Raw genomic sequence first — 17,552 nt, 5'->3', positions numbered from 1 at the left:
GATGTCAAGAGAGGGACGCGTCACCAAGACAACGGCCGGGTAAGTATGAATTTCTATTACTTTTATTACGGAAAGGGCTGTCCCTTCTCTCTATCCTGCACTGCAATTTTGCAGCGAAAACGTGCCCGTAAATACTGGTGCAATACAGGTCGAATACGTGTGACAAAGGACCCGTATTTACGGGTGGACAAAAATACGGTCGTGTGCATGAGGCCTTAGTGTCTCAGAAAATGAGAATATTGGTAAAAGTTGCAGATTGTCGCCTCCCGGTGTGACCCTCTAATCAGCGAATCAACACAAAACACCTGCAGAGGTTTCCTAAGGCTTTAAAATGACGGGTCTGCTGCTCGGTGGCCACAGTCCTGTGTCCAGATGAAAGTCAATTTTGCATTTCATTTGTAAATCTTGGTCCCAGAGTCTGGAGGAGAGTGGAGAGGCGTCAATACAAGTGGCTTGCAGTCCAGTGTGGAGTTCCAGCAGGACTTGGCACCTGCTCACACTGCCAAAAGTACCAACACCTGGTGTAATAACCACCAGTATCACTGTGCTGGATTGGCCAGCAAAATCGCCTGACCTAAACCCCATAGAGAATCTACAGGGCATTGTCAAGAGGAAGATGAGAGACACCAGACCCAACAATGCAGACGTGCTGAAGGCCGCAAAGCAACCTGGGTTTCCATAACACCTCAGCAGTGCCACTGGCTGATCGCCTCCATGCCACGCCGCATTGATAACACCTCAGCAGTGCCACAGGCTGATCGCCCCCATGCCACGCCGCATTGATAACACCTCAGCAGTGCCACAGGCTGATCGCCTCCATGCCACGCCGCATTGATAACACCTCAGCAGTGCCACAGGCTGATCGCCCCCATGCCACATTGATGCAGTAATTCAGCCCCGACCAAGTATTGAGGGCAGATACTGGACTTCTCAGTCGGCCGACATTTCCGTATTAAAAATCATTTTTGAAATTGGGCTTATATAATATTCTCATTTTCTGAGACACTAAAGCATGTTCGGTCCGTAATGGACGGAACGTATTTCGGCCGCATGTCCCGGACCGAACACACTGCAGGGAGCCGGGCTCCTATCATCATAGTTATGTACGATGCTAGGAGTGCTCGTGTGATTCCAGCCTAAATGTTCCCATAATCATCATGTAATGACAGGGTAGGGAGACAGACTGGTGAGCCCTAATCTACCCGCCACTCAGTCCCTGCCTACTTGCAACGACCCGTCCTAAGCGACGGGGTACAACTGGGCGACGGTCCCTACGCTCAGTAAGTGCAAGACAGACAAACAGACAAGGGTACACAGAAGCTAGGGAAACGGGGCAGCTGCCCACGGAGACACCATGAGCAACAAGAGTAGTGAACGAGCCGAGTCAAACCAGGAGAGAACGAGGTACAAAACGCTGAGCAGGAGAGTGGTCAGAAAGCCAAGGTCAATAACAAGCAGAGGATGAGTAGTACAAGCAGCAGCAGCAAGCCAGGAAACAAGCATAGAAGAATCACAGGCAAAGGAGGAGCAGGAAAGGCAGGTATAAATAAACAGAGGGCGGGAGCTAGCTCCATCTGGCCAGGCTGTGATAGGCTCTGCCACTCCTAAGCCTGCTATCCTGAGTGGTGGAAGATGGAGTCAGTCTCACAGACATAGGAGCAGTTGCAGACTGATTGCCCACGGGCGTCGACACAGAAGCTGTGCCTGGCAGATCCTTTACACATCAACATTAAAAGAAGAAACTGCTGGAAATAGTTACTCTGTGTAATGAATCTATACAAATATATCAGACACTTTTTGAATTGAATTACTGAAATAAATTAACTTTTGGATTATACTCTAATTCATTGAGAAGGACTAGTACATACAGTTAGGTCCAGAATTATTTGGACAATGACACAAGTTTTGTCATTTTAGCTGTTTGCTGGAACATATTGAATATCCAGTTATATAATCCGGCCTTAAAGTGCAGACTCTCAGGTTTAATTTGAGGGTCTTCACATCCTAATTTGAGGAAGGGTTTAGGAATAACAGCTCTTTAATATGGAGCTGCCTCTTTTTCAAGGGACCAAAGATAATTGGACAATTATCTCACAATCTATTTATTGGGCTATTCCCTCATTAATCCATCATCAATTAGCAGGTAAAAGGTCTGGAGTGGATTCCAGGTGCGGCATTTGCATTTGGAAGCTGTTGCTGTGAACACACATAATGAGGTCAATGGAGATCTCAATGCAAGTGACACCGACCATCGATAGTCTGAAATCCATCAGAGAGAAGCACAAATGTCAGGAGCGACCAAATCAACAGATTCGTACATTCTTGAAAAAAAAAAGAGCGCACTGGTGATCTTGTGAACTCCAAAAGGCCTGGATGTACACGGAAGACAACAGTGGTGGATGATCGCAGAATCCTTTCCATGGTGAAGAAAATCCCTTCCCAACATCTACCCAAGTGAAGAACACTCTCCTGGAAGTAGGTAGATCAGTATCTAAGTCTCCCATAAAGAGAAGACTTCATGAGAGCAAATACAGAGGGTTCACCACAAGGTGCAGACCATTAATCAGCCTCAGAAATAGAAAGGCCGGATTAGACTTTACCAAACAACATGTAAAGAAGCCGCCAAGTTTTGGAACAGCATGAAACTAAGATAAACCGGGACCAGAATGATGGGAGGAAGAAAGTATGGAGAAGGCTCGGAACGGCTCATGATTTAAAGCCACCACATCCTCTGTAAAACATGGTGGGGGCAGCGTGATGGCATGGTGGAGGCAGTGTGATGGCATGGTGGGGGCAGCGTGATGGCATGGTGGGGGTGGTGTGATGGCATGGTGGATGCAGTGTGATGGCATGGTGGGGGCAGTGTGATGGCATGGTGGAGGCAGTGTGATGGCACGGTGGAAGCAGTGTGATGGCACGGTGGAGGCAGTGTGATGGCACGGTGGAAGCAGTGTGATGGCACGGTGGGGCAGTTTGATGGCACGGTGGGGCAGTGTGATGGCATCGTGGAGGCAGTGTGATGGCATGGTGGAAGCAGTGTGATGGTATGGTGGAGGCAGTGTGATGGCATGGTGGAGGCAGTGTGATGGCATGGTGGAGGCAGTGTGATGGCATGGTGGAGGCAGTGTGATGGCATGGTGGAAGTAGTGTGATGGTATGGTGGAGGCAGTGTGATGGCATGGTGGGGGCAGTGTGATGGCATGCTGGAGGCAGTGTGGTGGCATGGTGGGGGCAGTGTGATGGCATGGTGGGGGTTGTGTGATGGCATAGTGGGGGTTGTGTGATGGCATAGTGGATGCAGTGTGATGGCATGGTGGGTGCAGTGTGATGGCATGGTGGGGCAGTGTGATGGCATGGTGGAGGCAGTGTGATGGCATGGTGGAAGTAGTGTGATGGTATGGTGGGGGCAGTGTGATGGCATGCTGGAGGCAGTGTGGTGGCATGGTGGGGGCAGTGTGATGGCATGGTGGGGGTTGTGTGATGGCATAGTGGATGCAGTGTGATGGCATGGTGGGTGCAGTGTGATGGCATGGTGGGGGCAGTGTGATGGCATCGTGGAGGCAGTGTGATGGCATGGTGGAAGCAGTGTGATGGTATGGTGGAGGCAGTGTGATGGCATGGTGGAGGCAGTGTGATGGCATGGTGGAGGCAGTGTGATGCCACGGTGGAAGCAGTGTAATGGCACGGTGGAGGCAGTGTGATGGCATGGTGGAGGCAGTGTGATGGCATGGTGGAGGCAGTGTGATGCCACGGTGGAAGCAGTGTGATGGCATGGTGGGGCAGTGTGATGGCATGGTGGAGGCAGTGTGATGCCACGGTGGAAGCAGTGTGATGGCATGGTGGAGGCAGTGTGATGGCACGGTGGAGGCAGTGTGATGGCACGGTGGAAGCAGTGTGATGGCACGGTGGAGGCAGTGTGATAGCACGGTGGAAGCAGTGTGATGGCATGGTGGGGCAGTGTGATGGCATCGTGGAGGCAGTGTGATGGCATGGTGGAAGTAGTGTGATGGTATGGTGGAGGCAGTGTGATGGCATGGTGGAGGCAGTGTGATGGCATGGTGGAGGCAGTGTGATGGCATGGTGGAAGTAGTGTGATGGTATGGTGGAGGCAGTGTGATGGCATGGTGGAGGCAGTGTGATGGCATGGTGGAGGCAGTGTGATGGCATGGTGGAGGCAGTGTGATGCCACGGTGGAAGCAGTGTGATGGCATGGTGGGGCAGTGTGATGGCATGGTGGAGGCAGTGTGATGCCACGGTGGAAGCAGTGTGATGGCATGGTGGAGGCAGTGTGATGGCACGGTGGAGGCAGTGTGATGGCACGGTGGAAGCAGTGTGATGGCACGGTGGAGGCAGTGTGATAGCACGGTGGAAGCAGTGTGATGGCATGGTGGGGCAGTGTGATGGCATCGTGGAGGCAGTGTGATGGCATGGTGGAAGTAGTGTGATGGTATGGTGGAGGCAGTGTGATGGCATGGTGGAGGCAGTGTGATGGCATGGTGGAGGCAGTGTGATGGCATGGTGGAGGCAGTGTAATGCCACGGTGGAAGCAGTGTGATGGCATGGTGGAAGCAGTGTGTCACTAGTCACTGGTGTTTATTATTGGTGATGTGACTGAAGACCGCAGCAGCCGGATGAATTCTGAAGTGTTCAGGGATTTACTTTCTGCTCAGATTCCACCACACGCAGCAGGTGATTGGACGTCGCTTCACAGGACAGATGGACAATGACCCAAAACTTTAGAGGGAGTTTATAAGGAAAGAAGTGTAATATATTCTGCAATGGCCGAGTCACCAGATCTCAACCCGAGCGAGCATTTCACTTGCTTAACATAAAACTTAAAGTGTAGCTAAACGTTTGACAAACTTCTGACATGTCACAGTGACATGTCAGATGTTTGGATTGCTGGGGGTACGAGCACAGAAAGTCTCGTGTGAGCTCTCAGCCGCTTCGTGAAATTTGGCTTATTCCGGAAATAAATGTATCGGTGTACGGACTCAATAGAAAGTCTATGAGTCCGTCCTCCGATACATCGGCTTTCCGGAAAAAGCCGAACAGACATAAAGCAGCCGAGCGCTCACACGAGACCTTCAGCTGATTTGTTCTAGTGATTGGTGGGGGTCTCCGTGCTCGGACCCCCAGCAATCCAAACTTCTGACATGTCACTATTATATTGACCGGTCAGAAGTTTGTCAAACATTTAGCTGCACTTTAAGGCAGAAAGAGCCACAAACAAGCAACAAGTGAAGACCGCGGCAGTAAAAGCCGGGCAAAGCCTCACAAAGGAGGAAACCCAGCGTGTGGTGATGTCCATGGGTTCCAGTATTAAAAAAAACACATTTTATTTATGGGAATGTTAATTTGTCCAATTACGTTTGATCCCCTGAAATGAGGCGGATGTGTAGAAAGTGTTTTTATGCTCGGTGAATAAATCAAATACACTTCTTTGGATTATCTTGAGTGCTGCACTTCCTTTCTTCGATTGTGTAGAAAAATGGTCGCAATTCCTAAACGTTTCACAGGAGATTTTTGTTCAACCCCTTGAATTAAACCTGAAAGTAGATGTTTCATTCCAAATCCAATGTGGTGACAGCAGAGCCCAAATCATGGAGATTGTGTCACTGTCCAAATAATTCTGGACCTAACTGTATGTGTACAGTGGTGGTGACACATCAAGTGATCAGTATATATGTAGATCCAGCGGGGGAGGGCACGTGATGTGATCAGTATATATATCCAGAGGGAAGATGTGAAGGTAAAGGGTAAAATGAATGTAAAAGACCTGCTGCAGTATGCAGGAGAACTGGGACTGGAAGAAGATTTTTTATTCAGCAGATTTCAAACACAAAGTCAAAATGAGGAATTGATTGTTAACAACAATGTTCCTATCCTGGAGCTGCCGCGTCCACTCTTCAATCACGCTGAGGCTATGGGGTTGAGCTTGACATATATCAGCTACCTAACTGTCCACATGAAACTTGAAAGATGAACCTAGAAATGAATGATAAAGTAAACAGGAGAGAGACGCCGCCCTGTGTGATCTCTGCCATGTTCCTGAAACATCCAGTCTAGTAAAAATCCAGCTGAGAACACAGCGCTCATTTCCTGCTGATTTCTTCAATTTCCAGGTAATGAGCGGCTGGGGGTGGGGCTTACCAATTTGTGTGTCCTACTGCAGACAGGGCAGACAGGAGAGGGTCCTGCTGCAGCCTGTTGTCTTACAGCCAGACACAGGATAATGAGGGCAAATGGCCGATCTCCTGGTACATATAGAAAAGAATGAGGAGCAATTGTGGCAACACATGTAAAACTACAATACACGCTCAAGGTTGTAAAAAGGTGTCTAAGCTGCCTCCTAAATACTGACTTGATGGGGGATGAATACTTATTCCACTAATTATTGTGTTTAATCATTGCAACGAATATAGATTAATTAGGAGAGATTTATCTTCACTTTCATATTCTATTTTCTGTTGATCAGAGTCAGAAAAGCCAAAGAAAATCCACCGTGACCACAATGACAACGTGTGGATAACAGACTGCATCATGTGACCACAGGGACAATAGTGGAAAGAACACCGCAGAACTCCATAAAAAGTCCAAAACAGAGGAATTCATTAAAACACACACTATTATGGAGAACTGTGGTCTTCTTCTTACTAAGTAGGATGTATAGGAATCGGGACGACTGCTTTGCACCCTCTTATTTGGTCACTAAGTTGGCACTGCTGATTTAGTTTAATAGTGACCACAATGACACCATCTGGACAATAGACCGCACCATGTGACCATAGTGACACTATCTGGACAATAGACTGCACCATGTAACCACAGTGATACCATCTGGACAATAGACCGCACCATGTGACCCCATCTGGACAATAGACCGCACCATGTAACCACAGTGATACCATCTGGACAATAGACCGCACCATGTGACCCCATCTGGACAATAGACCGCACCATGTGACCACAGTAGCCACATCTGGACAATAGACTGCACCATGTGACTACAGTGACACCAGCTGGACAATAGACCACACCATATGACCCCATCTGGACAATAGACCGCACCATGTGACTACAATGACACCATCTGGACAATAGACCGCACCATGTGAACCCATCTGGACAATAGAACACACCATGTGACCACAGTAGCCACATCTGGACAATAGACTGCACCATGTGACTACAGTGACACCAGCTGGGCAATAGACCGCACCATGTGACCACAGTGTCCACATCTGGACAATAGACCGCATCAGGTGACCACATCTGGACAATAGACCGCACCATGTAACCACAGTAATACCATCTAGACAATAGACCGCACCATGTGACTACAGTAACACCATCTGGACAATAGACGGCACCATGTGACCTCATCTGGACAATAGACCACACCATGTGACCCCATCTGGACAATAGAACGCACCATGTGACCAAATTAGCCACATCTGGACAATAGACCGCACCATGTGACCCCATCTGGACAATAGACCGCACCATGTGACCACAGTGATACCATCTGGACAATAGACCGCACATGTGACCCCATCTGGACAATAGACCGCACCATTGTGACCACATCGGGACAATAGACCGCACCATGTAACCACAGTGATACCATCTAGACAATAGACCGCACCATGTGACCCCATCTGGACAATAGACCGCACCATGTGACCACAGTAGCCACATCTGGACAATAGACGGCACCATGTGACTACAGTGACACCAGCTGGACAATAGACCACACCATGTGACCCCATCTGGACAATAGACCGCACCATGTGACTACAATGACACTATCTGGACAATAGACCGCACCATGTGATCCCATCTAGACAATAGAACGCACCATGTAACCACAGTAGCCACATCTGGACAATAGACTGCACCATGTGACCCCATCTGGACAATAGAACGCACCGTGTAACAACAGTAGCCACATCTGGACAACAGACTGCACCATGTGATCCCATCTAGACAATAGAACGCACCATGTGACCACAGTAGCCACATCTGGACAATAGAACGCACCATGTGACTACAATGACACCATCTGGACAATAGACCGCACCATGTGACCCCATCTGGACAATAGAACGCACCATGTAACAACAGTAGCCACATCTGGACAATAGACTGCACCATGTGACTACAGTGACACCATCTGGACAATAGACCGCACCATGTGACCACAGTGTCCACATCTGGACAATAGACCGCACCATGTGACCACAGTGTCCACATCTGGACAATAGACCGCATCAGGTGTCCACATCTGGACAATAGACCGCACCATGTGACAACATTTGGACAGGGGATTTTATTTTACACAGATACATTGTATCGTGGAGTATTGTCTTATTGGTTTATGTTGCAGTTTGCTTGGTCTTTGGGACACGTCACATTGTGTAGATAACCGGAGGCAGCAGCGAGGTCGCGGTTTCCGTCATGGATGTCATTTCTATTCGTTTACATCACATTTCGAAAAAAGAATACTTTCCATGTTTGAGTGAAATCACTGCAGATTTTAGAGCGGAGCCATTGGCCTCTCGGAAATATTCCCCAACGTATCTGCGGTTGGCAGCGCCTGTATCCAGAAATGCTTCCACGTCTTGATCCTCAGCCAACATCGAGTCAAGGCAGAGGAGATTAAGGTTGCGAGGAGCCACCTGCTCAGTCCACTCGCTTAGTCCTAATATAAACACACTTTGTTAGAGTCCTGCACGGTTTGTGTCGCATATCAATTTCAGCGCTGAATAAGTGGTAGCATTTAAGTATTAGGTAACAAAGGAAGTGCTTAACCCTCAGCTCCAGCGCCCGGGAATGGATACCATGTCCACACTGGTTGTTATAAATGAGCAGCGTCCTTTATTGTTCTCACATCACTGGCATGGGCAGGGGGCAGTGCCAGCCGCGACACATTTCTTCACTCACAAATGAGATTTTAATGACCTTAAAAGCATCTCGTTAATTCCACAAGATTACGTGTTTGTATAATGGCGCTGAGGCTTTAACAAATCATAAACTAATGACAAAGTGTCTCAAGGAATCAAAACTGTGATCCTGCCATGGCCACAGCACAACTGAGGGGGCAGCCTGTAGGGGGCAGCACTGTTTCTGTACATTTTAGCAACAAATTTTGCACTGAAGCAGCAAGAAAATAATCTGCAGCTATCGTTATATAGCATTCCAGTGCTGAGGCCACATACACGTCAGACAGTGTAGTGATGCTTTACCCTGCACTCAGCCTCTCTCTGCCGCTCTATGTTACATTCACAGTTCAGTTGCGTCAATGATCAGAAACAGATGGGAGATTATTTCTTATTTCTCCCTGTTGTGAAGCAATAAATGAGAATTATTAATCCTTACAGTAGCCAAGCCGCCAATCACATGTGAAGCTAAGAGCAAACTGAAGGGACAGAAATAATCAATAATTCACTCCAGGTGCAGGACAATAGAATCCAACCATGTAAATGAATGATGACATCACTGTCTGACATCACACAGTCACTACATAACAACAAGAAGAATTGCTGATCAGAAAATAAATGGTCTAAACACAGATGCAGAAACTGAGATCTTATAAATTAATGCCCATGGCCACCTCTATATCACAAGTTACATCTATAAGACATTGCTTATCTTGTACTGATCCTGAGTTATATCCTGTGTTATACTCCAGAGCTGCACTCACTATTCTGCTGGTGGAGTCACTGTGTACATACATTACTTATCCTGTACTGATCCTGAGTTACATCCTGTATTATACTCCAGAGCTGCACTCACTATTCTGCTGGTGGAGTCACTGTGTATATACATTACATTACTTATCCTGTACTGATCCTGAGTTATAGCCTGTATTATACTCCAGAGCTGCACTCACTATTCTGCTGGTGGAGTCACTGTGTACATACATTACATTACTTATCCTGTACTGATCCTGAGTTATATCCTGTATTATACTCCAGAGCTGCACTCACTATTCTGCTGGTGGAGTCACTGTGTACATACATTACATTACTTATCCTGTACTGATCCTGAGTTACATCCTGTATTATACTCCAGAGCTGCACTCACTATTCTGCTGGTGGAGTCGTTGTGTACATACATTACATTACTTATCCTGCACTGATCCTGAGTTACATCCTGTATTATACTCCAGAGCTGCACTCACTATTCTGCTGGTGGAGTCACTGTGTACATACATTACTTATCCTGTACTGATCCTGAGTTATATCCTGTATTATACTCCAGAGCTGCACTCACTATTCTGCTGGTGGAGTCACTGTGTACATACATTACATTACTTATCCTGTACTGATCCTGAGTTATATCCTGTATTATACTCCAGAGCTGCGCTCACTATTCTGCTGGTGGAGTCACTGTGTACATACATTACTTATCCTGTACTGATCCTGAGTTATATCCTGTATTATACTCCAGAGCTGCACTCACTATTCTGCTGGTGGAGTCACTGTGTACATACATTACATTACTTATCCTGTACTGATCCTGAGTTATATCCTGTATTATACTCCAGAGCTGCGCTCACTATTCTGCTGGTGGAGTCACTGTGTACATACATTACATTACTTATCCTGCACTGATCCTGAGTTATATACTGTATTATACTCCAGAGCTGCACTCACTATTCTGCTGGTAGAGTCACTGTGTACATACATTACATTACTTATCCTGTACTGATCCGGAGTTATATCCTGTATCTCTTTATTTTATATAAATTTACAAAACATAAACTGAAAAACAAATACATAACTAATTCCATATAACCAAAAAGTCACAACCCAATTCTTATAAACAAATTTTCTTATATACATCTCTGTATATGAGAAGAGAAAACTGTACCAGACCCGGCCACATACACCCCACTCTTATATACTTACATCTACACTTCATCCGAAGCTAAACAATAGCTAGAATATATACAAACATCATATAAACGTAATCCAAAGTACCAACAGAAAATCCCCCGACCCGCGTCAACCAAGGGCCTAAAGAAACAACATAATAATGATGATAATAATAATAATCAAACAACATAATAATAACAAATAAAATAATAATAATAATAATAATAATAATAATAACAAAAACAATCCAAAATATAATAATACTAATCCCAATTTTTTTTTTTTTTTTTTTATATTTTTTTTTTAATTTTTTTTTAATTTATTTATTTTTTTTTTAATCACACTATACACATCCTGACTTTCCTTAACCTTACCCTTCTTACCTAAACTCCACCACCCCAGCCAGCATCTCGCCTCATGTCCTCTCACGTCCGCATAGTCCAGATGCTGGCCCCCACCACCACACCCAACACCCCAGCCCAGCCCCCCGCCCCATGTCCTCCCATGTCCGCATAGTCCGGGGCTGGGTCAGGCAAACCCCCCCCCCCCCGACCCCTCCCAACCTATCTATTAACCCCCTTAAGTCTATCCCTATTCTAACAACATTTTTACAATATAATACAATACACATCACCAACTTGTCCAAATACCAAACCATATACAAAATACACCGTACCCGAAAGCACCAAGTTCGGTCGCTTGTAAACCTTTTTCCTGCCATTTCAATCCTAAACAAAACAAAAATCTTCCTGTGCTTACCTAGCCCATCACCAGATAGAGAGAAGGGAAAGCCCCCCCCCAGCACCCCCCCAGAGGCCAAGGTACCACGTCCACCGCTGCACCCTCCCTATCGCTTGCCCTATCTCCTTACCCTATTACTAGCCCTTTCTTGACCCTATTGAAAGCTGACCCTATGCTGACCCTCACCTTTCCCTTATTCCGAGCCCTATCGCTATATTTTTTTTTTTTTTTTGGTGCCTCAGCGGAACGCAGACCCCCACCTCCAGTTGAGCACCGGTGACGACCCCCCCCTCCCTCATGAAGGCAGACACATTAAGGCACCCAAAAGGAAAAGCCCCTCCAAAGACGAGAGGCTTTGGATGCTCCCAATCTGCCAACCTCCAAAGAATGCACCTTCACCAGGTCACCCATGATATTGCTAACAACCTCATCCACTAGGAGGATTTTCTTCTGGGTAGAAACTAGACATCGTGCATTCCACATAAAGTGCCTGACCACTATACTGACTAGAAACAAGGTGCAATGGTCCCTACCACCGAGGTCTCCGAACACTCCATAGGCCCACCCAGCATAGGAGAGGCTGGTTAGGCCTGGCCAACCAATGGAGGCTCCCACCCTTTTGTATACCTCTGTATTGAAAGGGCAATGAAGCAGGAAATGCTCCATGCTTTCCAGCACTCCGCCGCACTCCTCCCGGGGGCAATCCCGATCATCAGAGCTTCTGCACTTTAGATTGCCCCTCACATACAGTCTCCCATGGAAGCAACGCCAAGCCAGATCCCAAAACTTCTGGGGAATCCTCGCTGAATTTAAAAGTTTTAATCCCACCCCGAGGTCACTACTTGGGCAGTCTTTGAGCGCCAGGGGCTTCTGGAAGTGGGTCATCAGGACCCTCCTGTCAAGAAATTTTCTCGACATGGTCCTGATCTCCCACACCTCCAGACCCCACCGGCGAACAATCTTCAGCGCCAGGGTGGCATAAGCCGGGAGATGTCCGTGAGGTGTACGCAGGTCTTTCACTTGCCCTCCTCTCTCCCATTCCTGGAAGAAAGGCCGAAACCACCCCCTGCAGGAGGATATCCACCAAGGAGCCCTCTCTTGCCAGAGGTTTGCCAGGTTGATCTTAACAAAGGTGTTCACTAGGAACACCACCGGGTTAACCATACCTAACCCGCCTAGTGTCCTTGGTAGGTAAGTAACCTCCCTCTTGATTAGGTTGAGCCTGTTCCCCCATAACAGCTGGAAGAACAGGCTATAGACCCGAGTCCAGAGAGGTTCTGGCAAGATGCACACACTACCCAGGTAAAGCAACATGGGCACCAGGTAGGCCTTGGCCAAGTGAACCCTTTCCCTCAGGGTTAAGGACCAACCCTTCCATTGGTCGACCTTCTGGGCAACTAGATTCAGCCTATCCTCCCAGTTCTTCTTGGGGTAATCACCCGGGCCAAATTCGACTCCTAAGATCTTAGCAGACCCCTGAGGCTCTGGAAGGGTGTCCGGGAGATCAAAACCAGGATCTCCTCCTCCCAGCCAGAGACTTTTGCACTTATCCCGGTTGATCTTGGACCCAGATGCCAACGAGTAACGCTCCACTTCCGACATCACCCACTCTGCCTCCCCTCTCGAGGAGACAAAAATGGAGACGTCGTCTGCGTACGCAACCACCCTCTGAGTGGCCTCCGGCCCCTCCAGGCCGGCCCCGACTCCCGCCAATGGCCCACGATCGATCCTTTTAAGAAAAGGATCAATTGCGAACGCATATAGCAAAGGGCTCAAGGGACAACCCTGGCGGACACCAGACCCAACCTCAAAGGGGGTTCCAACCCAACCGTTCACCAGCGCAAAAGTCTCAGCCCCAGTGTATAAGGTCTGTAGCCAATTGACAAACCCCCCCGGTAGGCCGTACCTCAGAAGGACCGACCAGAGGTACTCGTGGTCCACCCGGTCAAAAGCCTTGGCCTGGTCCAAGGACAGGATGTACCCCTCCCACCGACCAGAATTTCCCTGCTCCACTGCCTCTCTGACACTGAGGACAGCACTAAATGTGCTGCGGCCTGGAACAGAGCAATGCTGGACCGGCGAAAGGAGCCGGGATGCAAACTTCACCAGCCGATTAAACAGCACCTTTGCGAGAACCTTTCTGTCCGTATTGAGCAGCGCTATGGGACGCCAATTCTCAATACGGGTCGAGTCTTTACCCTTCGATAAAACGATCAAGGCCGACCTCCTCATTGACATTGGCAAAGTACCCAAGGAAAGGCACTCATTAAACACCTCAGTCAAGAGGGGAACTAGGGTTCCTTTAAAAGTCTTATAAAACTCGGATGTTAAGCCATCCGGCCCTGGCGATTTTTTGAGGGCAAGCCCATCAATCGCCAATCCAACTTCCTCTTCCTTGATCGAGTCTATCAAAACACCGAGAGAGGGGTCTACCCCTGGCTCAGGGATGGTTTCAGCCAGGAAAGCCGACATCTCGTCTCGGTTTGGATCTTGCTTCCCCAAGAGGTGCGAGTAGAAGGATCTGACGACCTCCAAGATCCCTGATTTGGATCTCTTCAGAGATCCTGTACTATCAATCAGTCCTGTCACAACCTTACGACTCACTGACATCTTACAGTTCCTGTAGGGGTCGGGCGAGCGGTACTTCCCGAAATCCCTCTCAAGAACTAAAGATGTGTGCCTATCATACTGACACCTCCTGAGCAAAGCTTTCACCACGGAGATCTCCTCCCCACTACCCCCGGTTGAGACCAGATGTTCGAGTTTCCCCCTCAGTTCCTGATATAGGCGGTACCTACTCATGGACCTGAGGCTTGAGAGCCTGCGGAAAAATCCTGCCACCCGGACTTTAAACAACTCCCACCACTCAGACGTAGTACCACTGAGATCCAACAAAGGTACCTGGCTCTGAAGAAAATCCTCAAAGGCCTGTCTTATCTCCGCTTCTTCCAAGAGAGTAGAATTCAGCCTCCATATACCTCTTCCCATCTGGAGGGACTCTGCAATGTTCAAAGAGAAAATAATCATACAGTGATCGGAGAACTCCACCTCAACAACGGACACTGGTGAAGAGATGGCTTCCTCCTTCAAGAAAAACCTGTCTATCCTAGACCTACAACTACCTCTACGATAGGTGAAACCCGAGTGGCCTGGGGTATGCCTGATGTGGATATCCACCAGGCGAGCATCGCTAACTATATTTTTTAATGCTACACTATCGTAGGTCAATTTTTTATCTCCGGAACCTCCTCTATCTCGGGGTCTCATGACAGTATTGAAGTCCCCTCCAAAGATAACTTGTCGACCTGAAAAAAGGAAAGGCTTAATCCTCATGAAGAGACTTTTACGGTCCCATTTGCTCTGGGGTCCGTATATATTGATTAGTCTTAATTCCTGTCCCCTCATGAGGACATCTAAGATCAAGCACCTCCCCATTTCTAACTCAATCATCCGTCGGCATGTTACCGGTGCGGTGAAAAGGACCGCCACTCCGCTATAGGGCTCAGCCGCAAGAGACCAGTAGGAGGGCCCGCGTCGCCACTCCCTCCTAGATTTAACGACGTCTGCCAAAAGTGACAGCCTGGTCTCCTGCAAAAACAAAATGTCGGCTTCAACTCGGCCAAGAAAATCAAAGGCTGCAAATCTCGCCCTATCTGACTTAATGCTGGCAACGTTAATTGATGCCAGCGTCAACGGAGTGGGTGCCGCCATCATGGATGTTTGAGTTAGACGGCTTTCTTCTTCCCACCCCCTCCTCTATCTGATGAGGACCCCCCTTCTTTGCCTCGCTTCTTGCAAACTGAGGAGTCCATACTCACCACCCTATTCCCATCTTCATCCCCAAGTTCCGGGTCAACCTCCCCCTCTGGGGGCAACGGCCCCTGCAGCAGGGGAGGCTCAACGACTCTAGGGTGCCCTACCATGCCCTCCCTCTTAGTATGAGAGGCTGGAATGTCCACGAGAGCATGGTATCGATCAGTAGAGCGCACCAGGGGGGTACAGGATTTACCTTCCTGGGCCAGGGCGGGGCCAGATGTATTTGGCCCTTGGGTTTTGCCCGGTGTCCCTTTTGCTGTAGGCTGAGTCCTCTCTTCCTCTCCCACACTTTCATAGTGGGAGGACTGAGAGTCCTCAGCCCTCTGCTCCCTTTGGATCCTCCTCATCTCCCCGTTCAATTCGGCCTCCCCAGGGGCATCAGCTTCAGGGGGGGCATCCAGATCCGAATCAGAGGTCGTCCCAGTTTCCTGGAGCGCCCTCCAAATCCTCTCCTTCCTTCGCTTCTCCGCCCTTCTCTGGCGAGAAGGGGGACCCTTCTTTGCATTCTTCCCTTGCCCCTGTGCCCCATCGTCCCTGCCCGCACCCTCACCCACGGAGGCCTCCCTCCTTTCATCCTCCGCAGGTTTGGAACAGGCATTGACAACAGAGCGAGGACACCGACTGAACGGGTGACCTAAGTCACCACACAGGTTGCAGCGAATACGGTCACACGATGCGGCTAGATGACCAATCCCCCCACAATGAGCACACTTCTGCACCTTGCAGCCTGCACTCAAATGTGAGGGGTCGCCACACCGGTGACACAACTTCGGCTGCCCCTGGTAGAAGACAAGGATCCGATCTCTTCCCAGGAAAGCAGACGATGGTATGTGGGACACCGTCTGTCCCAGACGCTTTAGTTTAACCATGAACGTCCAGGCCCCTGACCAGATGCCAAACTCATCCATGTTCTTCCGTGGCATCTCTACTACCTCTCCGTACCTTCCCAACCAGGTCATGATATCAATACAAGAGAGTGACTCGTTACGGGTAAGAACGGTCACTCTCTTGGGACCACTTTGGCGAGAAATTGCTTGTGCAGCAAAGTCTCGCCAGCCAGGCTCGTCCTTCATCAGCTCGTAGTTCCCCCAGAAGACCTCAAGGCCCCCTAGGTGAACAAAGCTGATGTCAAACTCGACCGAGCCATGAGGATGTATCAAGGCAAAGATGTCACTCGCCTTGAAGCCCATCCCCAGCAGCAGCTCCACCACCCTCTTTCTGGGAGGGCACGCATCATTGCCACGCCACCGGAGACGGACCACATTCCTCCTGGCTACAGCCTGCCCGGCTGTTGGGAGCGACCACTGATCTCCTCGTTGCTCTCGGAAGGCATTTAGACCATATCTGTCTATCCAGAAAGACAGGTCCTTCTGCACTCCCCCTATGGTTAGGGTTTGCTTTCCCTCTCTTAAAGCGTCCAAGAGACGTTGTTGCAAGTTACCGTCCCCGGACCTTGAGGATGAAGATGGGTGGGCCCGCTGTCCCCCCGCTGCCACACCAGCATAAGACCTGCCGGATGTCACAGCAAGAGGAGCGCCAGGCCCATTGCCCCTGGTTGATACCCCATCCCCACCACCCACCACCTCACCACCTACAGACACAGCACTCAACACCCCATTACCAGCAGACACTCCAGCATCTTTATTTACAGACACCTGCATACCCCCAGCAGTTCCCACATCCACAGCCGCAACTTTTTTATTTAACCCACCAGGTCCCCCTGCAGTCATCCTTCTGGCCAGGCCTGGTTCTATGTTATGTATTTTTTCTGTGCATTTTGTGTGGGTAGACACTGCTTCAGTCTCCGCATCATCAGGCACCTTTGCAGGGACGCCACCAGATGTTATAAGCGGTGTCCCCGCTGTGCCCTCCGCCTCATTAACCTCCATCTTTTCTATGTGCGGAACATTTTTGGGAAAGGGGCCACCGCCGCCCCCGACGCCAGCAGCCCCCTTCTCGCCTACACCACTTTTCAGTGATGCGGACGAAGGAGCCACTGACGTCACTGGAGCCGCCTCCGGCGCCGGACCACTCCCCCCTCCCACAGAGGAGTGGCCAACAGAGCCGGAGCCCCCTCTGTGACCGCCCTTGTCCGGAACGTATGACGGCTTG

At 49.1% G+C, this 17,552-nt stretch overlaps 1 long non-coding RNA gene across 1 annotated transcript in view; it reads right to left on the bottom strand.

The window, feature by feature from the left end:
* Window positions 1-8,317: 8,317 nt before the first annotated feature.
* LOC142666214 (uncharacterized) overlaps window positions 8,318-17,552 on the bottom strand; it is a 183,891-nt gene continuing 174,656 nt past the window's right edge. The window contains exon 3 of the long non-coding RNA XR_012851650.1: window positions 8,318-8,704. This is a non-coding gene — a long non-coding RNA (uncharacterized LOC142666214). The remainder of the gene's footprint in view (window positions 8,705-17,552) is intronic.

The sequence above is a fragment of the Rhinoderma darwinii genome, chromosome 13, assembly GCF_050947455.1.
Source record: "Rhinoderma darwinii isolate aRhiDar2 chromosome 13, aRhiDar2.hap1, whole genome shotgun sequence".
NCBI classification, from domain to species: Eukaryota; Metazoa; Chordata; class Amphibia; order Anura; family Rhinodermatidae; genus Rhinoderma; species Rhinoderma darwinii.
Note: the sequence above shows the minus strand (reverse complement) of the source record. Positions and strands in the feature narration are given on the sequence as shown.